The sequence below is a fragment of the Macaca mulatta genome, chromosome 10 (assembly GCF_049350105.2).
Source record: "Macaca mulatta isolate MMU2019108-1 chromosome 10, T2T-MMU8v2.0, whole genome shotgun sequence".
Taxonomy (NCBI): Eukaryota; Metazoa; Chordata; class Mammalia; order Primates; family Cercopithecidae; genus Macaca; species Macaca mulatta.
In genome coordinates, this window is record NC_133415.1 from 38,402,501 (window position 1) to 38,412,500 (window position 10,000).

Genomic DNA, 10,000 nt, shown 5'->3' on the forward strand with positions numbered 1-10,000 from the left:
GCGATGCGGATCCTCAGAGTGCTGCCGGGTAGGCATCTGCCCCGGTGCGATGCCTCGCCTCCAAAGAGCAGTGCACAGCACGCCCCCGTGGAGGATCCGCACAGTGGCTGGACACTGGGAAGGAACTGGCACTTTCAGTCCGGACATCTGAAACTTGCTGAGACTGCTCTTTGGAACTTCCCCCACTCCGTTTGAGTGGAAGCGTGGCCTGATCACCCACGGCGTGCCTCTACCGGCACTTTGGTTTTGGTTTCTGACTTGACTTGAATTCATTGGTTGATACTTTGGTTTCGGTTTCGATTTTGACTTGACTTGAATTGCTTGATAAACAGGCCTGCCTTGATTGCCACTTTGGTCTTGCTCCTGATTTTGGTTTGGCTTAAATTGCTTGACGAACAGGTGTGCCCTTAACGACACTTTGGTTTTAGCTTTCATTTTGATTTAGTGTGAATTACGTGACTGAGTGACCTTTTACCCTTTCCTTCTCGTAGGGTGAATGTTGTTTCGTCTCGAGAGAAACATAGGTCAGACACAAAGTAAGCCCACTCTGCTAGGAGCCCTCTTAAAAACGTTTCAAAAAGAAAAATAAAAGGAAAGTCATCAAGTCGTCACAACTTACCCTACTAAAATGCATGTTACAGAACCTTACAAAAGGTTTTGCAGGAGATTATAGAGTTCAGTTAACCCCCTAGAGGTCACGAACTCTGGGTGAATTAGAATTGCCCTCTTCTGCTGTTGGATGGCCCACGGAAGGAACTACAGGCAGAGAACAATTGGCCGTGTAGTTCAGGTGGTGACGGGGTCGGAGGACAGCCTGTGTACCTAGATCAAATTCCTTTATATGGACTCACGGCGAAATAGATTATAGACAAAGCCAGCGTTAATTTAGCCCTGTTTAACAACTTTGTGCAAAATAGCCAAAAGTAAAAGTAAGAGCGGCTTCGCCGGCAGACACAGAGTTTTTTTAAAAAGGGAGTCCCAGGAAACGGCAAGAGAAGCCAGTTTTTACGGGAGCCACGAGAGATAACACAGATTCTTTCTCCATGTTTCCCAGCCTACCCCGCTTCACCGAGGCCAACAACCCCCTCAGAAATGAGATTCAGGAGCTGACACGCCCCAGGTCTCACCTCGAAGGGAAGGATCGGAGCCTCCAGAGGCCAAGGAAAGAAGTCGAGATAGTCAAGTGGGCCATCTCAGATCTGGTCTTACTCGAGCTCTGTAAATGCCTCTCAGGGAGATACGAGGACCTGTCTATTATAATGACCAGGCCCACATCCCGGGGGGAGGGGGGTGGGCAACAGACTTTCATCTATCAGCCCTTTTCAACCATTGAGCTACTAAACTGGGAACACCCTGAACCCACCGCCTTGCTCCCGACAGCTAGAGCCCTGTCGAGCATGACTGTGTAGAGGTGTTGGACTCCAGTGTACTCTAGCAGATCTGACCTCCGGGACCAGCCTTGGGCATCAGTACACTAGGAGCTATGCGTGGACGGGAACAGCTTCACCAACCCACGAGGGGAGAGATGTGCAGAATATGCGGTGGTAACCCTGGACGCTGTCGTTAAGCTGGGCTCATTGCTTTAATCCGGGCCTTAGAACTCGGTGAGGGTAAGACTGTAAACATTTACGCTGACTCTCGGTATGCCTGTTTCACCCTCCAAGTGTATAAAGAAAAGAGCCTGTTAAACTCTAGAAAAGAGGGAAAAGAGCAAAAGAAAAAGAAAGACTAAAAGCAAGTGTAAAGATAGAGAATCAAAAGAAAACAGGAGAGACAGACAGCAGTGCGTGGGCGGGGGCAGGGCCCGTGCCGTTTCTCGGGCCCCACCAGCTGGCCGTAGGAGCGTGAGAACGCGGGGGGGGGAAGCAGCATTGTGAGAGGCCGCGGACGTGGATGTAGACATGACCGAAGTCAAGTTAGGCAAGGATTCCAGAGCCGGACAAGGCTAGAGAGAGATTAATGTGCGAGATGGAAAAAAAAAAAAAAGACTCTAGAAGGGTAAATGTTCAGAAGGCAATACAGGAAATGGCCAAGGCCGCAAGACAAAGAGGCCATCGGCCAAGGGCTGCTGCACCTTGGAGGAACCAGACACTCATCTGATCAGGCTGACGGGAGCTGAAGAATGTAAAGACTAGGGCAGACTAGGCACCTTCTCATTAGGCTCCCAGGAGCCCATGGTCACATTAGAAGTTACAAACAGCAAGACTCTGCCGTATCTGGATTCCAATTTCTCACTGAAGGCTCAGCCACTAGATACAGTGACAAAGGGGCGGAGTGGGGGTGGGGATGGGGGGAGGGGGGAACTCCTCCTCTAAGAAACTGAAACAGGAAAAAGAGCCATACCTTGTGAAAACTTGCTTATAGACTTTACAGGACTGCCCCCTGCTGGAGGCTAGTGCTTGTTTGCACCTTTTCAGGGTAAGTTACAGTTTTCCCCACCAGGACAGAAAAAGTACAAGAAGTGACTAAAGTACTGTTAAAAGACATTATCCCCAGGTTTAAGACTACCTCTGATTTTAAAGTCAGACAATAGGCCAGCATTTGTAGCTGTAGCTGGAATAGTGCAAGATTTAACAAGACTGTTAACAATACAACAGAGGTTACACGCAGCCTATCGGCCACAAAGTTCAACAAAAGGTGGAACGCATGAACTGGACACTCGAGCGAGCAGCTACTGGCGACCAAAAAACAAAACGAAAAAAAAAGGGTTGCCATATAGATATAGATAGATAGATAGATAGATAGATAGATAGATAGATGTATATATATACACACACACACACACACACACACACACACACACACACACACACACAGATACAGATATAGATATAGATATAGATAGATATATAGATATATGCCAGGAAATTCACTTAAGATAAAATCAGGTTTTTGCCTACGGTCCTCCTCCGAGTCAGGTGCACCCCTACCAAACAAACTAGGTATCTGCCCTGTAAGATTGTGTTCAGTTGGCCACCCGCAAATCGTAGGTCAAATAAAAGGTGACCTCCGGAAACTAAAGAAATTAACCTTTAAAAGGCAAATGCAGCCTTTCAAAATAGCCATACGAAGTGTTCATAATTAAATAAAGAAAAATAATGCCTATAAGCCTGACACCCATTTAAATCTAGGGACTCTGTTTAAAGTAAAACCTAATTTTTCTACAACCCATATAGGATGAGCCCTATACTGTAACCTTGTCCACTCCCACTGCTGTTAAAGTTGCAGGTGTTGCGTCTTGGATCCACCACAGTCAGCTAACACCGACAGCTCAGGACAAGTGGACCGGCTAACAGGGCGCAGATCATCCAGCCCGGCTGATCCTGAGACGAGACCAAGCTCCAAGCTGCTGCTGAGGACCACAAGCCCTGCTCTAGTCACACACCGGCAGCTGACTAGTCTATGCACGGCCGAAGCTTGAGGACTCATCAAGCAAGTCAATGTAGTTAAAAATCTTAAGACAGATAGTTTTCCTAGAATACTAACTGTTTTCCTATTGTTCTGTCGCTGTATTCAACCTTTTTCCCAGGTGAGGACCTCTTTCGTCCTTGCTGGATATGAATATGCTATACATTGCTTTGTTGTTGTTACCACCCCACCCCACCCCCCACCCATAACCATGCTAGAAGAAACACCTATGTAAGGTGTCCCCACTGTACACGTACTGCTTAGGAAACCCAGACCCGTCCAGCCCAGCAACGATCGCAAGGTCTTTCAGTCATTCTTTAAACATATAAACCAGAAGTTACCAGAACCTCCTCCTTTAGCCAAAAATTTAAAAAATAAAAATAAAAAAACAGAAAAAAACCTATTTCCTCAGTAGGCTGAAAACATTGCTGGCAGCCTAGATGTTTCTTCATGTTATGTTGATAGAAGGGCTAACGTAAGAGACCAATGGCCTGGAGAAGCAGAAGGGTTAATGCCTCAAGATAACATGACTTTAACCAACTCTTTCCCCAAACAGACGCCGCAAGTTCAAGCGTCGGGCTCGTAAAAACTTCTCTGATTAAAAAATACTGTTTTACTTGCTAAAAAAAGGTTTTAAGGCCCAGTTAAAAACTAACCTGCTTAAGACATGACAAAGTTAGTACATGTGCCTGTTCAGGTTTAACACAGGTTTGATCCTAGGTCTTCATTTAGAAAAGAGTTTCCAGCTGTAGAAAATGTAAAACCCTCACTGTAAGTGTATTACTTGTAATAGAAACTTGCTGGCCGGGCGCGGTGGCTCAAGCCTGTCATCCCAGCACTTTGGGAGGCCGAGACGGGCGGATCACGAGGTCAGGAGATCGAGACCATCCTGGCTAACACGGTGAAACCCTGTCTCTACTAAAAAATACAAAAAAACTAGCCGGGTGAGGTGGCGGGCGCCTGTAGTCCCAGCTACTCAGGAGGCTGAGGCAGGAGAATGGCGTGAACCCGGGAGGCGGAGCTTGCAGTGAGCTGAGATCCGGCCACAGCACTCCAGCCTGGGTGACAGAGCGAGACTCGGTCTCAAAAAAAAAAAAAAAAAAGAAACTTACTTGCTTGCTGCGCCCCTGTGTATTACACTTGCTCCTTCCAATGATAAAAGGTTTTGTAGCTACCATGGCTCGTCAGAAAACTTCCACACAAGTGTATTACATAAAACGCTATCACTCTGTCTCGCTAAAAGACCCAAAAAGTAAAAATGAAAGGGAACCCGCCCACTAATTAGTGAAAATTCTCAAAGTGGGGGATGAGGAAGGAGACCTCTACTGCTCCTGCTGCCCTCCTCCCCCCACCTTGCCTAGTTCACAAGACAGGAGGAAAGAGAGAAAGCAAAACGTTAGAAACAAACAAAAGTCAGATAAATAGCCAGACAACCTTGGCACCACCACCAGGCCGTAGGAGTTAAAAAAAAAAAAAAAAAAGTAATACTAATAACATCGGCCCCTGACCTAAACTACTTGTATTATCTGTAAATTCCTGACACTATGAAAAAAAGGGTTGTAAAACTTTTTGTTCTGTCTGTCCTTCCTTCCTTCCTTCCTTCCTTCCTTCCTTCCTTCCTTCCTTCCTTCCTTCCTTCTTTCATCCCACCTCGGCCTCCCAAAGTGCTGGGATTACTGGCGTGAGGCACCATGCCTGCTTGGCCTGAAGAGACACCTATTGAAAGTAAGACATAGAGAGCTCCTTGCAGTGATCTGATTGATTGCTTGACTGATTTACAGACGGCGTCTCACTCTGTCACCCTGGCAGTGGTGCCATCAAAACCAAACTCACTGCAGTGTGGACGCTCCTGGACTCAAGCGATCCTTCCACCTCAGCCTCCAGAGTGTAGTGCCTGGGACCACGGGGCATGCGCCACTGTGCCCAGATGATTTTCAATTTTTATTGTTTTATTTTTCTTTTTCCCGAGACAGAGTTTCGCTCTTGTTGCCCAGACTGGAGTGCAATGGCGCGGATCTCGGCTCACCGCAACTTCTGCCTCCCGGGTTCAAGAGATTCTCCTGAGTCTGCCTCCCGAGTAGTAGCTCGGGTTGCAGGTATGCACCACCACGTCTGGTTGATTTTGTATTTTTACTAGAGACGGGGCTTCTCCATGTTGGTCAGGCTGGTCTCCAACTCCCGACCTCAGGTGATTCTCCCTCCCCGGCCTCCCAAAGTGCTGGGACGGCAGGCGTCAGCCGCCGCGCCCGGCCTTCCTTTTCAACTGTTTTTGCACAGACAGGGTCTCATCATGTTGTTGCAACCCTTCTGCCCCGGCGTCCCAAAGTGCTCGCGTGACGGGCGTGAGCCACTGCGCCTGGACTCCGGGGAATGATTCACGACCACGACCGCTGTACTAACTATTTATTTCTTATTTATTTATTTATTTATTTATTTATTTTTTAGTATTATTATTATCTTAAAATTATTATTATTTTTTTGAGACGGAGTTTCGCTCTGGGCGAGGCGGGGCGGGGCGAGGCGAGGCGAGGCGAGGCGAGGCGTGTCGCTTTGGAAACCGCAGCACCGCCTTCTAAAGCCCCATTCCAATGCACAAAGCCCTGTTCCCTTCCCGGACTTGGAGCTGATGCCTTCCATAGCCTTGGGCTTCTCTCCATTCAGAAGCTTTTACAGGCGCAACCCCACCCAGAGGCTAGCTGCGGTTGAGGATTGGGGGTGTGCTGGGGCTGGAAAGTCGGTCCCCTATTTTTGCTAGCTCGGCCACGACATCCCCCGACCCCTATCGCTTGCTCACCCTTTCAGATCCCTTGCCTCCACCGTCTTGGAGGCTGACCTCTGACTTTAATATCTGCCTTTCTTCCTGTCTTGGGTTTGAGGAGGGGGGGCAGGAATGAGGGTGTGTGTGGGGAGGGGGTGTGGGGTGTGGACGGAGGGGAGCGTCCTAAGGGTCGATTTCGTGTCATGCCTCTTTCACCGCCACCGCCGAAGATGAAAGCAACGATCAGCTAAAGACCGCGTGTTCTCATCTATAACTGGGAACTAAATAATGAGAACTCGTGGGCAGAACGAGGGGGACCAGGGAGGCGGGAGCCTACTTGAGGGAGGAGGTGTGGAAGGAGAGACATCTTCAGGGAAAAACAAAACAAAACAAAACAAAACAAAAAACCAAACCACGAAAACTGTCGGGTACTGCGCTGAGTTATCCGGGTGATGAAATCATCTGCACACTGAACCCCCCAGTCAGAAGTTTACTTGTGTAACAATCTTGCACATGTCTGCTTGAACAAGACATAAAAGTTGGGGGGGGGGAGGGAGAGAGAGAGAGAGAGAGAGAGAGAGAGAGAGAGAGAGAGAGACAGAGACAGAGACAGAGAGAAGGAAACACCACCTCCTTGACCTGAGTCAGGGGGTTTCCGGTCTGGTGGCGGAACGTTCAGTGACAATGGAGTATTTTGGCCTGTTCTTTTTTTGTGCGTTTGCTATTTTTTTTTTGCTGCTGTTGTTGTTGTTGTTTTAAGACAGAGTCTCACTCAGCCACCCAGCCTGGAGTGCGGTGGTGCGATTCGGCTCACTGCAACCACCGTCTCCCAGGTTCAAGCGATTCTCCCGTCTCAGCCTCCTGAGCAGCTGGGATTACAGGCACCCACCATCATGCTCCGAAGATGTTTCTATGTTAGTAGAGACGGAGTTTCACCATGTGGGCCAGGCTGCTCTTGAACTCCTGACCTCAGGTGATCCGCCCACCTCGGCCTCCCAAAGTGCTGGGATTACATGTGTGAGCCACTGCGCCCGGTGGCGGTCCCTGTGTTTTTTTTTTCTTTTTTCTTTTTTTTTTTTTTTTTTCTTTCTTTCTTTCTTTCTTTCTTTCTTTCTTTCTTTCTTTCTTTCTTTCTTTTTTGGTAGGGAGGGACTGAGTCTCTCTCAGTCTGTCACCCAGGCGGGGGTGCAGTGGCACTCCCTCGGCTCACTGCAACCTCTGCCTCCCGGATTCCAGTGATTCTTCTTCAGTGGCTGGGATTACAGGCGCACACCACCACATCCGGCTAATTTTTGTATTTTGAGTAGAGACGGGGTTTCTCCATGTTGGCCGCACTGGTCTCGAACTCCTGACCTCAAGTGATCCGTTCTCCTGGGCCTCCCAAAGTGCGAGGACGACAGGCCTGAGCCGCCGGGATTTCAGCCTTTAAAAGTGCCGGCCCTACCACCTTTCGCTGTGGACGTTACGCTCTGAATGACGTGCCATCTCTGCCATAGGTTGACTCCCTGAGTCCCCTCTGCCATTTCACTCCATCCTGGGACGCAAGAGCGAAACTCCATCCCGCCACCTCCTCGTGCAAAACAAAACAAAACGGAACAAAACAAAACAAAACAAAACAAAACAAAAAAAGAAACTCTACACATGACCTGTAAGTGTCTGTTCCTGTGAGTGATTTCTGAGATACGGCACTGTAGACTGAACGCAGTGGCTCACGTCTGTCATCCTAGTACTTTGGGAGGCTGAGGCGGGCGGATCGCCAGGTCAGGAGATCGAGACCATCCTGGCTAACATGGTGAAACCCCGTCTCTCCAAAAAAAACAAACGAATTATCTGGGTGTAGTGGCCGGCGCCTGTAGTCCCAGCTACTCGGGAGGTTGAGGCCGGAGAATGGTGTGAACCCGGGAGGCGGAGGTTGCAGGGAGCTGCGATCGCGCCACTGCACTCCAGCCTGGGTGACAGAGCAAGACTCCGTCTCAAAAAAATAAAAAAATAAAAAAAGAAGAAAGAAAGAAAGAAAGAAAGAAAGAAAGAAAGAAAGAAAGAAGGAAAGAAAGAGGAAATGAAAGAAATGGCACTGTATCGCTATTGGGCTAGGACCCTCTCTCTTTCTGTCTGTTCCTCTCTGTCTCTCTCTGTCCGTTTCTGTCTTTCCTGTCTCTCTCACTGTGTCTGTCTTCTGTCTTACTCTCTTTCTTTGCCTGTCTGTCTGTCTGCCTCTCTCTCTCTCTCTCTCTCTCTCTCTCTCTCTCTCTCTCTGTCTCTTTCTCTCTGTCTCTCACTGTCCGTCTATGTCTTTCTCTGTCACTCTCTTTATCTGTCTGCCTGTCCCTCTCTTTCTCTCTGTCTCTCTGTCTCTCTCTCTCTCTCTCTCTCTCTCTCTCTCTCTCTACCTGTGTCTCTCACTCACTGTGTCTGTCTTCTGTCTTACTCTCTTTTTTGCCTGTCTGTCTGTCTCTGTCTGTCTCTCTCCCTCTCTCCCCCTCCCTGTCTAGTCTGTTTCTCTCTCTCTCTCGCTCTCGCTCTCGCTCTCTCGCTCTCTCGCTCTTTCTGTCCGTTTCTCTCTGTCTCTGTCTGTCGATCTCTCTTTTTCTACGTCTGTCTCTTTGTCTGTCAGATTCCCCCGTCCCAGAGAGGGCCCTGCCCCTTCCACCAAAGTGAGAAGTGCGTGCTTAGAGAGGCCGAGAGGAATCTACACAGACGGGCCTTGCCGGGCTTCCCCACTGGGTGCATGATTTCGGGAGATCGAGGCCGGGTCCCCACTTGGATGGAAGGGCCATTTGCAGACCTTTCTCTCTGTCACCTGTGATGTCCAAACTTCTCGTATTTCCCTGATAAGCTCCTCGACTTTAAAATAAACGGCTAAGGCCGGGCACGGTGGCTCATGCCCGTCATCCCAGCATTTTGGAAGGCCGAGGCGGGTGGATCACCTGAGGTCGGGAGTTCGAGGCCAGCCTGACCCACATGAAGAAACCCCGTCTCTACTAAAAATACAAAATTAGCCGGGCATGGGGGCGCAGGCCTGTAATCCCAGCTACTCGGGAGGCAGACGCAGGAGAATCGCTGGAACCTGGCAAGCGGAGGTTGCAGTGAGCCGAGATCGCGCCATTGCACTCCAGCCTGGGCAGCAAGAGCGAAACTCCGTCCCACCGCGCGCGCACACGCACGCACACACACACACACACACACACACACACACACACACACACACACGAAAAAAAGGGGAAAAAAAATAGACAAAGGAAAATTCTTCACACGTGACCCATAAGTGTGTGTTCCCACGAGTGATTTCCAAGCAATGGCACCGTAGGGGCTGAACGCGGTGGCTCACGTCTGTCACCCCAGCACTTTGGGAAGCCGAGGCGGGCGGATCAGGAGGTCAGGAGTTCAAGACCAGCCTGGCCCACGTGGTGAAACCCCGTCTCTACTAAAACTACAAAACTGAGTCGGGTGCGGTGGGGCAGACCCCTGTGATCCCAGCTACTCGGGAGTCGGAGGCGGGAGAATCGCTTGAACCTGGGAGGCGGGGGTTGCCGTGAGCCGAGATCGTGCCACAGCGCTACAGCTTGGGCTGTAGAGTGAGTGAGACTCTGTCTCAAAAATAAATAAATAAATAAATAAATAAATAGCAAGCGAGAAAGAGAAAATGAAAGAAATGGCACTGTATCACTACTCGGCTAGGACGGCGGTGATGTTCTTGTGGGGAGACACCGCGTGGGGCGATGTGTAGTGTGCGGACTCCGATCTTCGTGGTGGGATGTGGCTGCTCCGCGATTCACCGTACTGACTAGATTCATGACTGATTCACGACAGGGTGGACTTTGGGGAACACGGTTG